This window comes from Mus caroli, chromosome 2 (genome assembly GCF_900094665.2).
Source record: "Mus caroli chromosome 2, CAROLI_EIJ_v1.1, whole genome shotgun sequence".
Taxonomy (NCBI): Eukaryota; Metazoa; Chordata; class Mammalia; order Rodentia; family Muridae; genus Mus; species Mus caroli.
Genome location: NC_034571.1, coordinates 63,392,756 through 63,414,460, shown reverse-complemented (window position 1 = coordinate 63,414,460; position 21,705 = coordinate 63,392,756). Strand labels below are relative to the sequence as shown.

The 21,705-nt window shown below is 41.4% G+C and overlaps 1 protein-coding gene across 3 annotated transcripts in view; it reads right to left on the bottom strand.

The window, feature by feature from the left end:
* The window catches only part of Cers6 (ceramide synthase 6), a 246,434-nt gene that overhangs the window by 209,249 nt on the left and 15,480 nt on the right, over positions 1 to 21,705 (bottom strand). The gene's annotated exons all lie outside the window — the stretch shown is intronic.

The following is a 21,705-nucleotide window of genomic DNA, read 5'->3' as shown; positions in this document are numbered from 1 at the left end:
AGGAAAGAGGAAAGGAAAGTGTTGCTAAGTTGGAATAAAGAAAATAATTTGGTTAATAGTATCACAGCAATCAGAGTGTACAGAGGCTACACAGGTCCCTGAAAAACTTTTTGCATGAACCTGCTGTGGTGTTTGGAAGGAAACGATCCCCATAGGCACATTAACTTGACTGTTTGATTCCCAGTTGGTGGAACTGTACAGGAAGGATTAGAAGGTGTGGTCCTGTTGAAGGTGGTGTGGTCTAGGTGGAAGTGTGTTGCTAGGGAAGGGCTTGAGCTTCAGCCATTCCAGCTGCTAAGTTTCTCCACCAAGGGGTTGTGTATCAAGATGAGAGCTCTTAGATATTCCTTCACTCCATCACAGAGTCTAACCTTCTGAAACTATAATTCAAATTAAATACTTTCTTTTACAGGTTGTTTTGGTCATGGTGTTTTATCACAGCAATAGAAAAGTAACCAAAATAACTGCAGAGTGATTCACCAGTAACTGTGTCCCATGCTCCTATGTCCTCATGGGCTAGAAAGTAATGCCCAGTGTGGCCTAACCAGTTATAAGGTACATTGCATGCCACCAACCATCACATAAAAGGGGGCAACTCTTGACAGAAAGTCCTCAGGTATGATCAAAGAAATGTACAAAGTATTCTCTCATCAATAATTAAGTAAATAAATAAAACATCACATTCATAAAAACTCAAGTGCAGTTAAAAAAATAACTCAGATCCTCAGAAAAGCAGGTTAACAACAACCTAACAGGCATCACCAGTGTGAATGTTTTTAAATGATAAAAATAATCCCATATTTTTTTTTCTGGTTTTTTTTTTTTTTGAGACAGGGTTTCTCTGTATAGCCCTGGCTGTCCTGGAACTCACCATGTAGACCAGGCTGGCCTTGAACTCAGAAATCCGCCTGCCTCTGCCTCCCGAGAGCTGGGATTAAAGGCATGCGCCACCACCGCCCAGCAAAATAATCCCATATTTAATTCATGCATGCACTATCTGAAAATGCAACAGCATCAGGTAGACAAGAAGCAGAGGCACCAAATCCATTACGAGCACTCACTGCAGGATGGGAGAGGGAAATCAGAGTGGAGCCCAGTGAACTTGAGCCACCATGGTTACTTCCTTTATGAGGCTGAAGAAAAGTGTTAGCAATTTCTCTTCTGGATGATGTGTACAAAATGCAGAAAGGAGCTTCTCACAGCAACCCCCCCAGACCACTGTGAGGCCACATAACATAAAATATAAGGTAATGGTATACGACCCAGGTCTCAATAGCATCCTGGTTATATCATAAGAAATCATGTATGACATCAGTTAGCACAACCCTTACACAGGATGGATACAGATCTTCAGTATCCCACGTGAGACTTTTAAATGAATGTACTTATCTAAGTGCTTTACATTTTCCCTAAATATTGCTATTTTTTCCAAATTAATTCACAAAATTAAAATGAAGACTTCCTAAGCCTTTTCTTTCCTTAGAAACCTTGATAGTTGTAGAAACGTTTTAATTGGCTGGCTTCAGTTTCTGCATTGTTGAGCTAATATTTAAACAATATACAGCAAGTACAGTACTTGTTCCACCTTTAAACACATACACATAAGTAGGCATACTTAACATCTCCAATATACACTACCATAACATGTTCACCAACAAGTACATAACCAACAGCTGTGCAGGCATTCATTGTGCAAACGCCACGTGGCTACCCCAGCCTACTCTTCACTGGAGAGGGATGTCGACATAAACAAAAATGACAATTGCTCGCAACTGAAGATAGAAAACAGTATAGGATGTGGCCTGTAAAGTTCGTCATCAGCTAACTGGAGAGATTAAAAACACATTACACAGGTAGATCTGTGCTAAGTACTACCATGGGTGACTGCAGAGGCAAGCAGGTAGTTACATGAGACCAGTCAGTGAGAACTGGGATGATGTGACTGGTCCAACATCAGCAGGCAAGTTCCAGACAGAGGAAAGCTGGTAGGCTATCTACTATCCACGGGCTGAGATGAGCATAGCTGAGAGACATGATTGGCAAGTTAGCGGGATGCTGAGGGCATCCAGTGTACAAGAGAAACAATAACATTTGAATGCAGCACAAAGCTCTTTACAAGCTCTCTGGAATTTAAAAAAAAAAAAAAAAAAAAAAAAACTGGCCTGAAGACAGCTTTTAACCTACTAATAGTATTAGTCAAGAAAGATGAAAATGGTACTCTCTATAAATGGGGGCTTAAATCAAGGTCCACTGGGGTTTGGATGGCTACCCCTTCTATATACTTAGTTTTGCTTCTTTTACTTTTCCCTTAGCAGTTGCTCTGACCTCCTTAACTAAGTACCCACCCCACCAATGCCACCAACCCCCTCTGGTGTCATGGCAGCCACACCAAAACTGGTCTTAACTGTATCCAAAAGGCACACATTCAATGCTCACTGAATTTTAAATACAAGTTGATTCCTTCTACTCTCAAAACTGCCCCCCAATTTATCCTTAAAATGTCCCTCTATGGCTATGATACTTTTTTCTTTCCTCTAAAAAGAATTCCATCTGGCTCCTTGCAGAGTTCTCTCCCCTAGTTCCCTCTGCCCACTGTAGGCTGATTCACCACATGTCAGCTACACTCCAGACACAAGTATGAAATATCCAGGTCAGCTTTTTCTCCCTACACTGGATTAGAAATGCAGATTGGACTCAAGGCTTTGGAGACAGGTGTGTTGAAAGCATGAATTAACAGCTCACAGCTTGGCAGACAGTAAGAGAACCATAAATAGCAGCCACGGGGACAAAAGAGAACACAGACACGATTTGCCAATATGTAGTGTGAGAAAATGCCTAACCACTTAAAACCCAGTAATAATTGTTGCAAATTGTCAGGGGAAGGTTAAAGCAGGTTCATGAAATCTGACTTAGCCTTTGAGCCAAAAGTAGCTTTCTTTACAGTACTTTAAGTGGAAGCTTCGAGGTAATCTAGAAAATTCTTATGTGAAACCTGCTTATTGGTGAGGCAAGACTCTTAAAAATCAAGGGCTGCCGAGATAAATAAATAAAATGGAGGACATAGTGTAAGTATTATACCAATTAAAGATCTCTTACATCTGGTTCTCCCAGTTTGCAAGCCCCTGCCCCTCCCCCCCCCGCCCCGCCACCCACCCATAGCAACTCCGTGAGTGTCAGTAAGACTCAGCAACAGTGGTGTGTCCACTATCAACTGAACGCTCACTATGGAGAAGAACTCACTGTGCTGGTCTGACAGGTGCTAGGGACAGCGTGGAGAGTCACCAGACCACAGTCCCTTTTCTTGGAGGACCCTTAAGCTAAGAACACCAGCACCAATTTTATCATATCTAATATAAATCTCTCACCACTTGACACGATCTCACCTTCTCATGGGACTGGTCTGTGAGGAACACTAGCTGACAACTCCTCTGCCAGTCAAGGACCGTTCAAAGCAGTGATGCTAGCACATGTATATGTGTCAAATGACACAGCGACAAGATGACTCACTGTGCAGTCTCTGCACAGCCAAAGGGGGGGGGGGCACCACCTACGTGTCCTTTGGGGAAGATTTATTAAACAAATACTTAGTAAGTAGAACATTCCTAATATGACTGATGATAGTTCAGAGCAGAGCATGTGGCGTTATTAACACTGACAGGAGTAGGAAGAGGCAGAGACCTATACTTATATACACATAAGAAGTACGTGCCTCCAGCAACACAGCTGGGTTGGGACGGTTCTGTGGAAGACTCTTTTGCACTCATTAAACTTGGGGGTGAATATTAATTAATTAATACCACTGCTCCAGATGTGTCCAAAGGCAAGAGCAAAATAGGGACCATCCTGCTCTGTAGCACGGGTCATGGGCAGAAGAAGGTTCTGCATGCGAAGGCAATGGAAATTACAACCACGTGTACAAATGAGTCAGATTCCTTTGGGGGAAAGAGTGGCCTATTAATTTTCTCAACATCAAACTTCAGTGTACTATCATGTACAGCATGCCTCAAAGAAAATGAAAGTATGACCGGAAGGAAGTACCACCTGAGCTTGCGCCTCCAAAGGACTGCCCTTTTGACCCACCCTCTTTTCTTGACTGTTTTTCTTTTGTGGATACCTTTGTCATTTAACAGATAACCTTTGCTTCTGTAAATGGATCTTGAGGCCAGGACTGTCCAAGAACAGGCAGAACCTGTAAGGGAAACTGGACTTGCGATTTTACATTGATGACTAGTCTTTCTGCTCCTTGAGCAAATGGAGAAAAAAACAAAAACAAAAACACGTGATTTCCTTTTGCTTGTTGTTTTTCTTTCAATAAAACACTTTACTTTTGACTCAATGCTGAACGCTCTAGGGAGGGAGAAGGGATAGAAAAGAGATGGCTTTTAAACGTTTTCCTTTTATAACATGAAAACTAACCCCAAATTCCTTTTATGTATAGGTAAGAAGGTGGAATTTGTTGTGGCCAACTGAGAGAGTTGAAGGCAGCAAATGCTATCCCACTGATGGAGTTCCAGTTCAGGGCAGCAGACAATAAGCTATGACAATTGGACCTTTTCGTTGAAGTAGCAGTCAGCCTTGCAATTTCCACAAGAATTAAAAATATAATAAAAGAAGGAGGTTCAGGAGAAATGTCCCAAAGGCCAGGCCCCCAATTGTCAGTCCTCCTGTAGACAAAGGTTCCCATATTCTCAGACAGGAAACTCTTACATGTTCTGTCAAGAGAAAGCCACAGAAGGCAAAGACATGAGGTGCCATGAGGTGTGTATCGCTGTTCTAAACCACGATTGCCCAGAACCACACATCACGGAGCCTAGACAACAGGTCAACGTGGAAGACAAGAAACATCTGTTTCCTCTAAGTGGCACATAGATTTACACTGTTTACCTAGAAACCTGTCTTATTTAGTACTATATTACTTTTATAATTATTATTGTAGTAATAGACTATATAATAATATGATCTAGTGATTATGATTACTTCATATTTTATATAAATATGTGATATATTTATCCGTATAAATATATAAATAATTATAATATAGTAATGTAATATATAATAATATAATACTATTATATTTATATCAGTGTCTCTACTGCTGGGATTTCAAGGCATGTGTCACTCTGCCTGGCTCTTCTCAACATACTTTTAAAAGGTTTTAAATGGTTTAAAATTTGAACAAGCTGGGGCTGGAGAGATGGCTCAGCAGGTTAAGAGCCCTGACTACTCTTCCAAAGGTTCTGAGTTCAAATCTGGCAACCACATGGTGACTTACAACCATCCGTAATGAGATCTGATGCCCTTTTCTGGTGTGTCTGAAGATAGCTACAGTGTACTTACATATAATAAATCTTTTTTTAAAAATTGAACAAGCTGATATATTTAAGAGCTTTGTTTTTAATTTGAAATAAAAGTTTACGATTTGGCTCTCTGTCAGTGTTCATAAACTCACATCATCTTAAATACCTTTTAAAAAGCTTTATGTAGATTGTTTAACAATCTAATGGCTGGCCTTCCTAAGCCATTAAGGGTCCAATATACATCTCACAAACCAGTGAAAAAAAAAGAAACTACTACCTTAGATCATTCTGTGAGTAAAACGTTACTTGTGTAATGAATAAGCAAAAGACAACCTAGAGGAAACAATGAAAGAGTTATGGATTAATTGTGTAGGTGCAACTCAAGAGCCTTATTCGAAATGTTAAAAAGTGAAAAGAAAGGGGAAGAAAAAGAAGCAAGGCATGGTGGCACACACCTGTGACTTCAGCATTTGGGAAGCAGAAGCCCTAGAAACCCTGAAGGACAGTAGGAGCTTCCTCTGTCCCTCACACCAGGCACTTGTCAGGTAGCCACAGCCGCACCCCCCATACAGGGATTTGTGGCCATCAGTCATGTAGGGGCAATGCCCCAAGCCCTTCCACATGTAGATGAGGCACCCCTAACATCTTAGATCAAGACAATAGGAGAAGAGACATGACCACTGTCACAAAGACCCAAAACAGAGTTCTCTAAGCCAATGACGCCCCTAGAGGCCCAGAGGGTACCTCACTAAGCTTCTATCCCAAACACTCCTCCCTGCAAAGGTACTTAATCCCAGGCCCACCCTGAGACGTGGGGTACAGTTTTATGCATCCACTTTCTGCCATGACAATACACTGTTTAGAACCATGGGCTGTCTCTTTTCACCAAGATCTGCTATGGTGAGCCATGAAGAACGCCTTTGCCTACAGAGCCACAGCCTAATCTCCCGTAGAAGGTCTCTCTGCGCTCCCAGCCACAACTGCCACCAAGCCTGCATCTGCCAAGCTAAGGACAATCTTCCCCAATGGACAAGCCGGGGCTTTCCTTTACCCCTGGCACCTGGCCCACAGGTCCCCAACTCTGTTCTCTGCTTTTCCATGACTCCCAAGGTACCTGGATGTTCAAGAGCCTAAGAACCCCATGACCCCAGTCCTGTTGCATGCCTGGGGTCTCCCAACCAGCTCCAGCTTTGCCAGGGCTCAGACTGTGCTTTCTCACTCCCAAGTGGTGTCTCAGTGCTTCCCAACACCCATCCTGGGAAGGTGTGGGATAAGCGCAGTCAAACTCCCCTTGTTCAGCCTCTCCAAGCAGCTGTGCCCTGTGGCAGAGCTGATGGGGGGCCTACAACCCTACAAAAGTGGGTGCTTCAGGGTCAAAAAAGAAAAAAAAGAACACCAGAAGAAATAGCATTTTTCACATCTTGGAGAGAACTACAGTAGAAATGCAAATTAACAAGTGGTTTTCTCTGATTTCTTGAAACTGCCTACGATTGCTAACAGCAGTCATTGGGTTTCTCAGGCTAGGCAGATACAACACACATGTCTTACACAGATGGGTGGGAGGGACCATGAAATCCACCTTTTACTTTAGGTTTCTACCTTTCGCCTTTTACTTTACATCTCCATCTTTCACTTGGAGCAGTGCAAAAGTAACTCTACGTACACCGAAAAATGCATAACACGATTCCTAGAATATCCACCAAAAGTTCTTTTTCAAAGGGGATCAAAGATCCATAAATAAACTAAATTAGAATATTAAAATGATTCCAGTAATATAAAGTAACAAAGAAAAGGGAAGAGGAGCAAAAGCAGAAGAAATACAGAAAACAGTAACAAGGGATAGCTATAGTCTTTAGTAATTACAATAAATATAAATGATCTAAACACATCCCAGAGACTGTTGGGACTTTTAATTACTTAAAAAGAAGCAAGTGTATGATGGTTGTATGAAATGCACTTTAAATATAAAGATCCAGTCACATGAAATGTTTGACAAAGTTTATCATGTGCAATGATCAAAACTAGTGATCAAAGCTCTTGTGGCCAGTTCTGTACCTGCCTCTCAATTTTTTTCCGCATTAACATACTTAATCACAATGGTTAGTTATCCTCCCACAACTTGTAAAGTCATTAAACAAACTATTGAGCTATGTTCATTGATGATTTATAAAACAGATCAGTTCTTTCTCTCTATGGATTTATCATATAAGACCAAGTTACTGCAACTGCTGATTTAAAAAAACCCAGAGTAAATATTAACTACGCATCAATATCTGGGAAAGGTTTCAGGTTCCAGATACTCACAAAGGACTTTAGAAGCATTTGGAGCGGTATGGAATTCTCACTACAAGTTATAGATAGCCACAGTAGGCTAGAAAGTGATGGTGAGGAGATTTTTAAATAAGCAGCTTGAGTTAAAAAAAAAAAAAAAACTTTCAGAGGCAACTGAATGAAGGTACCATGGAGTACACAGAAGGTAGAATCTCACAATTGTATTTGGCATTTTTTTTTATTAATTAAACTATATGCACAGGGGCTGAAGCTATGGCTCCACAGTTAGCTGCTCTAGCCGCTCATCTGGAGGACCCAGGCTTGAATGCCAGCACTCAGCTGACAGCTCACAACCATGGTAACCCTAGTCCCAGGGGATCCAGCATGCTCTGCTGGCCTCCAAGGTCACCAACACTCATATAATATACAGACATAAACACAAGTTAACACCCATACACGTAAAATAATAAAATTTTAGAAATTAAAAATATGTATAGTACTTCCCCCTTCCAAGTACCTCTACTCCCTCTCACACTGATGGCCATTCTTTCTTTGATTATTATTGTTACATATATATGTACACACATAGATATATAAATATCTTTCAGTCCATTTAGTGTTGCTTGTGTATACATAATTTCAGGGCTGACCACTTTGCATTATATTACTAATTAGGGGGTTCATCCCTGGAAGAAACCAATTCTTCTTCTCTTAGCAGTCATTAGTTATCTGTAGTTGTTTGTCTAAGGGTGGAACCCGTGTGCAGTTTCCCCCTTCTGTGTTAGACTGTCTGTTATGATTGTAGTTGTGACTTTTTATAAAAAATTAATAATGAATTGCAAAATCCTATATAAAATATGTAAACAATAATGAATTGTGTCTATCACTGCATTTTACAAGGCAGTGCTGACATCATCAATATTAATGCTTTGGAGCTTCTACTAGGTGGTTACGCTGACCTACACAGTCTCCATATGAAACTGTAACTTACTGGTTGGTCAGTTAGTTGGTTAGTTGGTTTTTAGAAAAGGATATTAAACAAGGAGATCGAAACTTCTGCAAGAAATATTCATCAGTTGTCTAAACTACATAATCAATATTTTCCACAGTTCCGTGAAAGCGGATCAATAATAGTGAATTGCCTTACAGGAAGTATAAAACCAAGAGGGGAAAGCCAGAACCCTGAGCTACACGTGGACCATCACGGCTCTCTCGCAGTTTGTGTTCTAGCATATCTTCTATGGTCTGATTTGCTTTAAAGAATAAAAAGCTCTCTGCTGTAGAAAGAATAATATGATTTCTAATTTTATAAACTAGGACACAGACCAAAAGTACCTCATCAATATAGGTGTGCTCACTCCTTTAATATAGTCCTTTCCTGGAAGCCAGAAAAAAAAAAAAAAAAAAAAGCTTAACTGAATTTCAGAGTTTATTAAACTCATTGACCAGAATAGATTTGACTTTATCAATGAACAGTCCTGATAAGTGAAGAGGAAAAGGGGGGTGGCATAGCATACTGCTTCTGCCTGTCTCCTCACCACAAGGAGTATTTGGAAGAATGGAATGCTAACCACAAACCAACGGCCAAGGGTATAAATATACCTGTAAGGAGAGGAAAAGCAACTGTCCCAAATTTACAACTGAAAATCCAAGAGAGGGGTTAGGAAGAGCTTTTGCCACGTAAACTAAGGACATGAGTTCAAATCCCCAGAGTTTACTTAAAGCCTAGAAGCATAGCACCTGGTCTGTAACTCCAGCACTTCTTCAGTGAGATGGGGGTCTAGACAAGAGAATCCTGGCAAACTTGCAGACCCACTAGCCTGATCCACATATCAACCTACACATACAAAACACATGTACACACACACACACACACACAGAGAGAGAGAGAGAGAGAGAGAGAGAGGTGAGGTGGGGGGAAGAACAAGAGAGTAGAAGTTTTCAACTTTCCTGATGCAAGGACTCTTCAATATAATTTCTCATATTGATATTCATTGCTGCTTCCTAACAATAGTTACTACTGTTATGAACCATAATATAAATGTCTGTGTTTTCTAATGGTCTTAGGTGACTCCTGTGACACAACCCACTGGTTGAGAACTGCTGTTTTAGAGATTCACATGAACACATCCAAAGGATTTCTGAAAGGGCAGCAAAGGGAATTCATGCAAGGATATCTTATCAATACATGTGTCCATAATAACCAGATATGCAAAACTGAGAAAAGACAGAATCTAGACACCTTTGTCCACAGACCCAGCATTAAAAGAACAAAACTCCTAGAAGAAAAAGTCCAAAATGAGTTCAGACAAACTTATGACCATAGTGGTTTTTACATAGAGAAAAGTTCAAGTCTTAAGGCTCAAGTTAAAAACTTACTCTCTGGAAAAGATACATTTAGGAGACAGAGAGGGACAGCCACAAACCGGAAACCCTCAGCAAAACATGTCTGGGAGAGGAACTGTAACTACACAAAGACGTACAGCAAAACATAAGGAAACCGTCCAGTTGAAGAGTGGACAAAAGGCAGCACAGGAATTTTGACCTCTAAGACATGCAAATGAAAAATTAGCATACAAAACTAGACTGTCATACATAACTTAAATATGCAGACTCTAACCTATTATCATGGCCAAAACTCAAAGACTGACAAAAACAAAATATCACCCCCATCATCCCACTCCGGGACACTCACACCCTACTAGTGAAGATGTGGATCCACAGACACTATCATCTATTGCTGGTGGGGTGCAAAACAGTACAAACATTTTAGTAAGTTGGTCTTTTGGTTTCTTATAAACTGTACACTCTTAGCATTGATTCAGCAACTATATTCCCATGTATGATTGAAAATCTAACCAAATGGCATGGCCCATTACAAATGTAATCAAAATGTAAGGAAGTTGCATCCCTGAAAGTGAGCAGCAGTATCAACCATGGCCTTCAGTTTATAATCTATCTTGGCTGTCCCATCAGCTGCAGGAAAAGAATTACATTAATAAAACATGTGAAATAAGAAGGAAAATGGGATCCCTTGGGAACTGTATGTGTTCATTCTCTTCCCTATAACCCAGAATACCAGACCATTTACTCTTTAGAAAGCAAGGCGGTGTGATACCTTGTATGCCCATTGTGTATCTTGCTTAAGGGTCAAAGGGTCAAATTTTTAAAACAGCAATGCAGGATATTTTTATTTTCCTCAAATTGCATAAGCCTAAACTGTGTTATGAAGAAAAACAGCTGATATCCAACTCCACTCAGTGGCAGACAGCCCACTTACTCTCCTCACAGCCACCCTCCTCAGCCCACTTACTCCCCCTCTCCTCACAGCCACCCTCCTCAGCCCACTTACTCCCCCTCTCCTCACAGCCACCCTCCTCAGCCCACTTACTCTCCCTCTCCTCACAGCCACCCTCCTCAGCCCACTTACTCTCCTCACAGCTGCCCTCCTCAGTAACCTGCAGTGCACTCACTACTTGTTTTCTTTCTTCATAACTAAAGTGCATTATTCCAGCTGGGTGTTCTGGAGTAGCTATAACTACTGTTAAGGCTGAGGCAGAAGGATCACTAGTTCAAGACCAACCTGGACTCTACAGAGAGACACTGTCTCAAAATAAATAATAATAAACAAAAATTAAGAGTATGTATGTGTTGCTGTGCCTATCTATATGTAACCCCAACTCTCAGCCCCAAGTCTGAGGCAGGAGGATTGTCACAAACTCAAGATCACCCTGGAAGTCATATCCAGTTCCAGGCCAGCCAATGATTCAGAAAATGAATAAATAAATCAATTACCACAGTAAACAAGACAAAGAAAGAAAGAAAGAAAGAAAGAGAGAGAGAGAGAGAAAGAAAGACAGACAGACAGACAGACAGACAGACAGACAGACAGAAAGAAAGAAAGAAAGAAAGAAAGAAAGAAAGAAAGGAAGGAAAGAGAAAAGAACGAACCTTCAAATAAAAATCAAAGGTAAACTCTAGTCCTTGTGAGACAAGGAAATGCGATTCCAGCCCCAAAGGTTTATCTCTAGAAATAGCCCTCCTCCCACACCCTTCAAACTGGATGACTCCTCGTAGGGTAGGAAATACCAGTGTATCAAGACTTAAATACCTCTAATACGAGAAATGTAAGGAGATACTTAGGTACCCGTTCTTATCTCAAATAATATACATAATTATCTTGAACATTAATTATGATTATATACATTCTTTTAAAATTATTGCTGTGTGTATGAGCACACTGTGTGTCTGTGGGTACATAAGACAGAGCACACATGCCACAGCTCAGCACTGTTACCTGCTCAGCCATCTTGCAGACTTGAGAGTAACTCAATTCATTCTCCCTTCCAATGCCACTGGTCTGGTTTGTTTGTTTTTCTATTGCGGTGGTAAAACACCATGACCGCAAGCCCCTTGGGCGGGTTTATTTCAGTTTGGAGCTTGTAGTCATTATGAAGGAAGCAAGGCAGGAAGGAGCTCAAGCTCCACAGGAACCTAGAGGCAGGAACGCCTGCAGAGACCATGATGGAGCGCTCGCTGCTTCACTGGCTTGCTCACCCAGCTTTCTTACATATCCCAGGACCATCCACCCAGTGTGACATCACCCACAGTGAGCTTCATCCTCCTCTGCCAACCATTAGTCAAGAAAACACCCTCCTCATAGCCTTGCAACCAGCCAATCTGATAGAAGCATTTTCCCAATTGGGGTTGCCTCTCCCCCAAGGACTCTAGCTTGCATTAAGTTGACAAAACAAAACAAACAAAACTAAAGAGCACAGCCATCAAGAAGTAGTTAGACATATCCAGAAACTGTGGAGAAGCGCCTCAGGTGCAGAAGATATATGGTCCTTTGTCAACTGTGACAGCTGCTTCTTCCTCTGTGGTTTTAGTGAATGTTACCTTTTTCCTAGGAGTACTTAGCTCTTGACCTCAATATGTGGCACTTTCTTCTCATAAGCTAAAAGGTAGGCAGGCCTCCGGTTTGGTTTCAGAGCCCAGGACAAGGGGCTGAACTTGACATGCCAAAGCAGACCTGCCTCCGGGTTCTCCCAGGATCCCTCAGTCCCTGCTTGGCATACCCTGCCCCCAACCTGAACTTTCCAACCCAGGGCCTGGGCTGTCCTTACCCCAGAGGCTCGTCCCTATTTAATCCAGATGTTTTTGGTCTCTCACCCTCTCTCTCCCCCTTCTCCTCCTGTCTCTCTCTGTGCATGTGCCCTGCCCTTTCTCTTTCTCTTCCCTCTACTCTCCCCCTCCATCCCACCCCACCCCCATCTCTCCATGGCGACTGACTTCCCTGGCCTCAGTCCTTGGGGCCAGTGAACTTGCCCAAGAGCAGCTTCCCATTAAACCTGCATTTAGTATGATCTAATCTCGCTAGAACTGGCTCATTTTACCAGCGGAGAAATAGCTTATCGTCACCCTTTTAGCTCTGAATGTATTGTACTGTATTTTGAATATAATGAATCCTGAAGTTGGTCCCAGGCCAGAAGGATCAGTATTCCCAGAGAACTCATTAGGAATGCATCCCTGATCCAAGCAGAACCAGGAATTCCTGAGGTGGGTGTGGGCCCTCTTCTAAAGTCCCTTCAGGCAATTTTGATGGCCAGAACAGCTGGAAAGTCACTGTGCTAGAGGTTCATAAATATGAAAACTTCCTTTCTCAAAGTTAAAAGACCCCCAGGGTCTTCTATGCTCATATGAAGATGAGCACAGAAATGTCTTTTGACTCTGTCTCCACACAGTATAAGGGGTCAGACCTCCAAGTGTCCCTCTGAGCCAGAGAAAAAAGAGTCAAGTTCAGTGTCAATACCAAACCCAGTCTGCTTTCCCAGTTTAAAACAAGAAAAAGTCTTCCTCTTAGGAGGATCTGTCTCTCAGCATCCCCATTCCACCAGCCAATAAGTGGGAAGGTTTCTACTCTTTGCACCAAGTTTGTGTCCTGAGTGGTCGTCATAAGAAGACCTTGGTTGGACCACTGTACTTCTGTATGTGTAATATCCACATCTCTCAATCACAAGGAAAAACAGGGCATACCTCACAAGTTCCCATGTGGCACTCCACAACATTTTCTATGAATGCCAAACTGAAATAGATGCTGGCCACGGTCATGACTCAGTTACCCCCACTACCCACTGTGAGTGTTCTAGGTGTGCTGGACACTTTTTAACGCATTTTTGCTTTCCTCTGCCCGCCCCCACCTTGTGGAGTTTCACACTGTACAGACTGTTCATGCAGCAGACACAACTCCATTCTCTATTAAGATAGGACCAAACTTACCACCGAGTAAGACATCAGACGACTTAGTAGGTGGTGGATATTTCATTAGCAGCTATCTCAATCTTCACACATATTACTTTTTTTTTGAAGATTATCTTACAAATATAAGCCAGATAATTATGTCAAATGTTCTCAGCCTTCATCCTGAAGAACCTCCTTAAATTCAAAAAGGAGGGGGGAGCATAAGACTTTATAAGGCTGGAAACTGAAAAGCTGCCTTCAGCTCCTTGCTACTGACATGATCAAAGATAGAGTCTCCAATTGTAAAATGAGAGACAGAACTGGTCCCTGAGCAAATCCTTCCAGACACATGCCTGGCTGCCTCCCTTTGAAGTTGACACAGCTGAGATCATATTTTTGCATGAATTATGTACGACTTGAGAACAGAAGGAGGACCACTCACGGTATGACTCACCGTTTGAGAAGAGAAAGGCACAACTTGTACCATGCCTATTCAAGAAGGCTGGTACCCTGAGGAAGGTACTGCCCATAGCGGGGGTTCTGAGCCTGAGCAGGTGCATCAGGGAAAGCCACAGGAGCTAATGGCTCCACTGATTCCTCTGGTTTGCTCACGTGTGTTTGTAGGTGGTCCCCATAACAATGACATCCAAATCCATCCATTTAGTCCATCGTAACTGACTGCTTAGATCCGGCAAGCAAATGAGAAACGAACATCTGTTTTAATTCATCTCAAGTCAGGATAAATCCAAAATAAGCTGTCTTAGTTCCTCACTGAACTCTAGCAACAATCACCACTTGATATTCTCCACATCTAAATGTAAAACCTCATTCAAATACATACTTGTAATATTATGATTCAAGGTGGAAAGCTGTAATGTATTTCTACACTTGTACTTCAACCAAGAAGCCTACCAATAAAAATTACTCATGCGACCCGAGTTTCTGAGACTTCTATCCTATTTCATTTTCTGCTACTTCAGTGAAATGCTTGGAGCTGGGTAACTTATAAACAAAACACATTTATTTTGGCTTATAAATACAGTCCAAATCAAGGGCTCCGATCTGTTGATGATCAATCTGCTACAAGTCTCAAAGCATACATTGCAGCACAAAGCATAGACAGTAGATTCATGGTATGTCTCTTTGTTTCCCTACCTTTTGTAAAACCACAAAGATTCAATCACTGCAATTCTATTCTGATGACCTTATCCAACTGAAATCACTCATACAGCAGCTCTGCCAAATGATACCATATTCAAATCCCGTCTCCGTAACTCTTGATTGCCTTACTCTGAAGGTTAAATTTTAACATATTAAACTTTGGAAGACAGACTAAAAGCGTATCTAATGAAAATAATTTGGGGGTCTCTAAACAGTGTTTGTGAAGGTTTCTCTACACTTAACTTAAAATATCAGCCTAAGCTTACAACATCATCTCATTTTTCTAAAGGGAAATAATTCCCAAGTCAAAACTGGTGTGAGTACTGTCTTAGTTAGGGTTACTACTACTGTGATGAAATACCATGACCAAAGCCAAGTTGTAGAGGAAAGGGTTTATTTGGTTTACCCTTCCGCATCACTGTTCATCACTGAAGAAGTCAGGACATGAATGGGGCAGAATTCTGGAGGCAAGAGCTGATGCAGAGGCTATAAAGGATGCTGCTTAGTGGCTTGCTCCCCATGGCTTGCTCAGTTTGCTTTCGTTTAGAAGCCAGACACCAGTTGCAGTAGCTCCACTCATAATGGGCTAGGAAGGAAACGCACCATTAGCTTGCCTACAGCCCTAGCTTTAGGAGGCATCTTTTCAATTGAGGCTCCCTCATCTCTGGAAACTATAGCTTGTTATCAAGGTGATATAAAACTAGTCAAGACAGATACTGTTTCACATTCATCAAGATCCAAAAAGATGTTTGTACTGATGCATGAATGACTTAATATTACTGGGCCAATACATAAACCTATACTTGAAGGAAACACCTGGATCATTAACTTGGCCACAGCTTCAACGTTACTCTTATGGAAGACACATGACAGTTTTAAGGCTTGCTTTCTTCACTAAACCCAAAACCAAAATGAGTTGTAGGATCAGAAGATAAAACTATAGAAGCCAGAGAGTCCAGTGATTTTCTAAAGACCATGTTCAAACACCAATGGAGCCAATGAAGATGGGGGAGCATTCACCCAGAAATTATTCACTTCACACAAGGGTCATACCTCAAAACAACAATCAACAGCAGCCGATCGGATCTGACCAGAAATTAAAATCCTGGGCGAAAAAGGCAAGTGCAAAGTGAGCTGGCTGTCTCTGAGCTAGAAGCACCACTCTTTTATTGTTGATGTGTGTGTGTGTGTGTGTGTGTGTGTGTCTATGTGGTGTATGTGTGCATGCATGTGTGAGCACATGTGTGCATGTGTGTGATATACTAGAAGAGGCTGTGTCCATCTTAGTGTCTTGAGACAGGGTCTCTCAGGAAACCTAGGGACCCCATATCCTTTTCCCGAGCTAGGCCAGCAAGTCTCAGAGATTCCCGTCTGTCTCTGAAATGCTGGGCTAACCGGCTTAAGTGACCCTGTCCAGCTTTTCAGGTGTGAACTGGGGTCATCATGTTAGTGAAGGAAGCTTCCTCAGTGAGCTATCTCAACAGATTTTCCAAGATCCTCAAGACAGGTATCGTTGTGGTAGTTCAGTCCCAATCAGCGCTCCACATTTGCTTAGGTGACATGTGCTTTTGATATGACAAGTACTTTTGATATGGTGTGTACTTCTGACATGGCATGTGCTATCCATTATTCCTGTCTTCATGATACACTCCCCCCTTTCCTGCCTCCTCCTCCCTCCTCTCTCCCCCTCTCCTTCTCTCTCAGACTTCTAGCTGCAATTTCCAGCTCCCTCAGCTTGCCCAGGGTCTTGGCATTTCTACTCCTCTGATTTGAATGTATGTTTACTCTGTTTGGCAAGACAACTCCCAGTTCTCACCCTGAATTTTGTGGTTCACACCTAGTGTCACACCGCTGGAAATTGTGCAGGTGAGTCAAGAAGAGACTGTCGGAGGCAGGGGCACAGGACCTCAGAAAGCAAAAGATCAAAATCATTTCTTTTCCTTAAGCTCACACATCCCTTATCCTATGCAGACATCAGTCTGCAGGCACCATGGTGACTCTGGGTAGTCTGCCTTAGCAAATAAAATATGAAAAGGTAAATAAAGGAGACGCACTGGAATCAGGTAGACATTTGTGATCCTGGCTCTTCCACTAGTACCACACAACTGTGTGGTCTTGGTTGATCCAATAACCCTCAAGATCTGTTTCCTTGTCTGTAAGACGAAACAATTCAGTAATTTCCAAGTCCTCCTTCAGCACTGAAATTCTATTACTGCAGTCTGGAGAGCTGTGAAATGAGTGCCCAGGTACATTCAAAGGCTTAGAATATCACCCAGTGTGGTACTTATTAGAATCAATAGTTGAAATTACAGACTCAATGGTGAAACCATAGAAGAGCCCATAGACTTATACACCAACATGCATGGAAAGTAATTTAGAGTCCCTGTTGATGGCTAATGAAAGCATTCCGAAGAGTCAGGCATATAAGCATCTTCAAGTTTAGGGAAGCAGAACCCTTCAATTGAGTACCTACTATTGACTAGATAGTCTCTCTCTCCTCTCTCCTCCTCCTCCTCCTGTTGTTGTTGTTCTTCTTCTTCACCTTCTTCTTCTCCTCCTCTTTCCCTCCCCCCCATCTCTCTTTCTGTCTCCCTCCCTCTCCTTCTCTCCCTTATCCCCACTCTCTTCAGTCAGTGTGAACTCTACCTCACACAGTCAGAGGACTTCATTCATCTGTTCCAGTTCACAGCTCTAAAAACATGCAGTGAGTGTCAGATTTTGAGCACAGAAACCCTACTCTTCTCCAGCTCATTAAGTAGGTTTAGTGGGGACACTGTCTACCTCAGTTTGAGTGCAGGAATCATAGCATTCAAGCTATCTCCTATGCCATATGCAGACCCCTAGAGTATTCTAGAATGTTCTATTGTAATGAGCCATGGTCACATCCTACCACTCCTTGAGACTAGTAAGAAATGACTCCCATAGGCTTGTCTTCAAGTTCATGTTTTATTTCTTTGTTAAAATTTTAGGAAGGGGAGATTTATCCCCAGGGGAACCGGTCCTGGTGTTAGTACCAACTGTGCAGAACTGACACAACACCTACTGGGTCAATGTACACTCATGCACAGCCAGTGCTTAGCAGGTTCAAAACACAACTGTTATCCATTCTTGGCCTATGCTGGCATCCTGAAGAGACCACTGAAGACACCATGTAGAGCTTTTCCTGAGTTAGATGGAATGTGATGTCCGAGGTGCTGATGCTGTGGAAGCCCACCACTTAAAATGGCATAGAAGCATACGTACTCAGAACATCCAAAATTGTAACCAGAAATAAAACTTTATTTGTGACTATCATTTGGAGTAGGAAAATTTTAAAATGGAATAAATGAAAATTGAAAATTAAATGGGGAACACAACACTATTTAACTCAGAGTTTAAAAACTCTGTGTTTAAAATATTAAAAGAAATTAACATTACCAGAGAGTAAGGTATACTGTCTGACATGTTACTTTAAAAAGTAAGCAGAAGAGACTTGAGTATGATAAAAAGTAGAACTTCAAAAGAAAGGGGAAACATGATTTAATAAATTGTTAAGACAACTGTCTAGTCAACTAGGAGAAGAAAACTAACTGCAGAGTTCTCATTCCTGACATTAAAATTGATGTTCTTTCTTACAGTAAGATTAATTCAACTTAGATCAAGGATTCTGAAATGGATGAGCCACGCAATACTAGAAGAGAGCATTTTCATTATACATGGTGAATAAAATCACTGTAAAGGACAAAGCAAGGGACAACTCTAAAAAAAACAAAACAAAACATAAAAGCAGACAAGAAATGGCACCCCAAGTCTGAGTTGGAAAGCAGAGTTGTGAGCAGGAACCATTAGCTATGTGGAATCTAAATCTGGCCAGACAGGGAGGAACACAAAGACCACAACTCATTCAACTTGATTTCCACTGTGAAGATATTAGGAGGTGCGAATACTGGGGGTGATTAAGATGACAGAATGGGACAAGTGAAAGTGCTCTTAAAGACACAAGAGATAGTCTTCCCCTTCTGTATCTCTTACACACACCACCACCACACACACACACACACACACACACACACTTCCCTTTCTCCTTCCCTATTAGCAAGAATATGGCTATGTACAAACAATAGCCTTTTACTGTACAGCAGATCTGCCAGTATTCTGACCTTGCATTTCCCAGTCTCAGAACTGTGAAAAATAAATGAATATTGTTTGGATCATCCATTCTATTATGGTATCTTATCACAGTATCTTAAACTGACAAATATGCTTGATTGTATATAGAAAAAAATTCTACAGCTGTCTCTGAGGAGGGTGCTTCATGTCAATCATTTGCCTACCCTCCTATTTTACTGATGGGCTCTTTTAAAAAAAAATTAGACATGTGCTGTGATGGGTAATATTGTCCACTTGATAGGGTCTAGAACGACCTTGGAGATAACTTCTGGGCAAATGTCTGAGGGAATTTCCAGACTGGATTAAATTTGAGAAGGGCAGACACACCCTACATGTGAGTAACACATTACACAGGCTGGAGTCCCAGTCTTGAGTGATAAAGAGGAAGAGGGTTGAGCATGAGCACTCGCTGGCCTTTGGTCCTGGCTGTGGATACCACGTGACCAGCTATCTCTATCTCCTTCTGCTATTTCTTCCCTGCAGGGATGAACCACACTCTCAACTATGAGGCAAAATAAACCCAGGCTTCTGAAGTTGCTTTTAGCCGGTGTTTTGTCACAACCACAAGAAGAATGATACACACGAGTTATTCCTTTATCAGCTACTTCTGAGGAAGTGCACAGAGTTAGGCAATGTCCCAGGAGAAGAAAGAAGGCTCTGAGGTAGATGTCAGTTCATGTAACAGTCAGATCCTGTGCTCTTAGTTACCTTTCTATGGCCATGGTCCACAGCAGAAAACACCACAGCCAAGATTAAGTTGACTTAAGATTTTCAGAAGATTAGAGTCTTTGATGTTGGAGAGAAGGAAGAGATGAGAGTTCACATCTTGATCCACAACAACTAGGCAGGGGGGTGAGGGGAGAGGGAGGGAGGGAGAGAGAGAGAGAAAGAGAGAGAGAGAGCACTCACGCGTACACTAATTAGGAATGACATGAACCTTCAAAGTCTGCCCACAGGGATGAACTTTCTAATCCTTACCAAACATTTCCACCAACTGGGGACCAAGTTTTCAAATATATGAACCTATAGGTGCCATTCTTGTTCAAAATTGCCATGCTGTAATTTCTTTTTCTGTCCAAGAATTGGCTTAAGCAAGTTGTAGCTTATATCTTAATAGAAATAATAATAATAATAATAATAATAGCACAAATTGGCTTTAGTATGTAATCTGAACCCTGACACTTCACCTACAATCATTTATTTAACAAACTATCATAGACTCAAGGTCACTCTACGCTGTTGTCTTAGGTTTGCCTGGCTAACAGGAATAGTGAGTCAAACAATCATGTAGCTAGTACTTACGTTGGTTTCCTAGTTCAAACCCTTCACCATAATTTCCATAAGACACTCAGGAAAACACTTCATCTTATCAACCATTTGTCATAAAACTCACACTTCTAGCCTTAGATTTTATACAGCCATAAAGTTTAATCATTGTGCTTAAGGCACAGTCTCCTTTCCATAATCGTGTTACCAACTCCATCAGCACCAAGTGAATTCTCTAGAGCTTTAACGCGAGCCACCCATTCCCAATAGACTAAAGATAAAAATATCCTACAATATAAAACACCTCTTCAAACATTTACTTTTAATAAGCCACTCTGGGATATCTTTATCATTACAGATAAATATATATTCAAAGACGCAAGGGAAATGTGTCATGATAGCTACAATTTACTTTGCATGCTATCTGGGAAGATGATAAAATAGTAAAAATCACTGAATTTAAGAGATACGGAAATGAATGTTCCTGACGTTAGATTCTGGCTTTTCTCCATATTTTAACAATTTCATACAGGCGTAAAAACCGTAATACACACCATAAGAACCCAATGTTTACCTAAGCAGAGAGGCGTAACGCTACAAAAGGACTTGAAGGCCACTTTCCTTGTAGAGCCAATCCAGCAAGGTAGAGGGCATATGAGGAATGGGTTTCCCCGTACAGTGCTGAGAGGGAGCATAAATTCCTACGGGGTTTCCTGAAAGGTTCTGGCAACTTTAGCAATTTAGCTATGCACATCCTCTGAGCCAGCACTTTTACCTCTGTGTGTTAGTTTGGAGTTGACACCTCAGTGTACAAGCACGTCTCTATATAATAATGAAGTTGTAACATTGTTTCTGAAAGCATTTATAGAGTATCTGAATGAACTATGACTCTGGCTCACCATGCAATACTGTATCAGACTAAAAAGAAGACCACTGCTCTCTGCACTTGCCAGCCCTGGAAAACTACTCAAGACAGGCTGCTAAACTGGAGAGACAGGCTAAGTTCTATGGCACAACTCAGAGTCGATCATTCCGTACCATATATATTTAATTTCAATCTATCTGTCTTATACCCAAAGTCATGAACCGAAAGGATTCAAGAAGGATATAAACATATTCACTTCTCATACTGGTCACATCAAAGGCAAGAACTGAGCAATCAGTACGGAAATCAGAACTTGGTTGTGTTTTCTTTCTGTATTGAATTTCTCAATGCGACTGGACACATATAAAGTAATATTTTAAACAATGTTTAAAAGTTTGGTAATTTCAAATATTTAAAACTTTTCCAATATTAATATAGGGAAGCAGTATTGATCAT